Source organism: Nothobranchius furzeri, chromosome 12 (genome assembly GCF_043380555.1).
Source record: "Nothobranchius furzeri strain GRZ-AD chromosome 12, NfurGRZ-RIMD1, whole genome shotgun sequence".
Lineage (NCBI taxonomy): Eukaryota > Metazoa > Chordata > Actinopteri > Cyprinodontiformes > Nothobranchiidae > Nothobranchius > Nothobranchius furzeri.
In genome coordinates, this window is record NC_091752.1 from 44,468,443 (window position 1) to 44,469,823 (window position 1,381).

General features: G+C 42.6%; 1 long non-coding RNA gene across 1 annotated transcript; it reads left to right on the forward strand.

Annotated features, from left to right (window-relative positions):
• Positions 1-280: 280 nt before the first annotated feature.
• On the forward strand, positions 281-1,012 carry LOC129162060 (uncharacterized). Its single transcript, XR_008562092.2, has 3 exons — positions 281-434; positions 620-713; positions 873-1,012. It is a non-coding gene; the product is annotated as an uncharacterized lncRNA (long non-coding RNA).
• Positions 1,013-1,381: the final 369 nt, after the last annotated feature.

Sequence of the window (1,381 nt, forward strand, 5' to 3'; positions counted from 1 at the left end):
CCAGACGAAATCTGTCGAGTCTACATACCCTCTCGGAGACCCCCGTGGTAGATCCGGAATGTGTTGAAGTATGGGGACCCCAAAGCTACCGAAGTCCGTAGAAGAAACTGCAGTGCCGACTAGACCAGTCTCGAGATGTCTCCAGGTCACGACAGGTAGTGGCTGTGTCTCAATTCAGGGTCTGCATCCTACGTCGGCCGGATTCGTCGGCCGGTTACGTCACAGCGCCGCGACTAGGCCTGTACCAATTCGAAGACTCCTTCAAATGCGGTCGACGAATGCGGCCTTCTTTTCGCCTAAATGAAGGATGGGTCCGGTGTATCCTTCAACAGGTAGCATTTCCCAAGATGCCTTGCGGGCCGGCCGGCAGAAAAACTTAAAAACAATGGCGGACAGTGAAGCGGGAGCTGTCGGAGAGGATTGCGCATATAAATGTCAGTATAAACTTGAAAACTGTTAGGTTAAGGACTTTTTTGTGATACATGAACGTTATTTTAGTTAGAAATGTTACAGTAAAAGTGCTTGTATTGCGGTCTCGGCTCGTATGTTCGGCCGCGCTCGGTGTCGTACTTCTCCCGCTACGTTTTCCCCCTGATTTTAATAGAAGTTTGTATTTTAGGAACAAAAGAGAAAACCAGGGACTTTATTAAGCTTAGGGCGGAGATGGACCACATGATCACCGGAGCAAAGTATTCGGCGGCTGTGGCATGGAGGTACAATAACATCTCATATTTTAAATAACTCGTTTGAGTTTATTTTTTCTGCGAAAACATGAAAGGAATAACCCGTTGTCCTCTTTTCTCTATATTCTCTCTTCCTGTTGTTTTTCTTACATGTTTGTTAATACTATTCTGGAGAAAATGGGCATCCAGGGGAAGGTGCCAGCGATGACCAGCTTCTGGAGCTGATCAGGGAGGACATGAGGCTGCAGAGGGCACAGGAGAGAAGGAAGAACTTTGACAGCTTTTTACTTTGCTAGAAAAAAATGGTTAAGGAAGATTAAACATGTACATATAAAACAAATATCTAAATAAAATCAGTTCTGCATTAAACTCTTGAATTTTATTTTGTTTACAAATGAGAATTGTTTACTAGAGGGTATCCACTGGGTCTTGAAAAGTCTTAAAAGGTGATAAATTGGTTTTGGTCAAATCAAGACCCTTAGAAAGTATTAAAAACTATTATCACATCTTTGCTCTGGCTCAGCTTGTCTAAAGTATTTTCTCTGAATTAGCTCTCCAACAGTCAAGGAAATGATTAACCCCCCAGAGACCCACGGTTGTAATATTACAACATCAGATTGAAGTCTACAAAAATAAACCTTCCCCATTTTTTTTCTTTTTAAAACCACATTTACATTGCTAATAGGTCCTATTGTTCA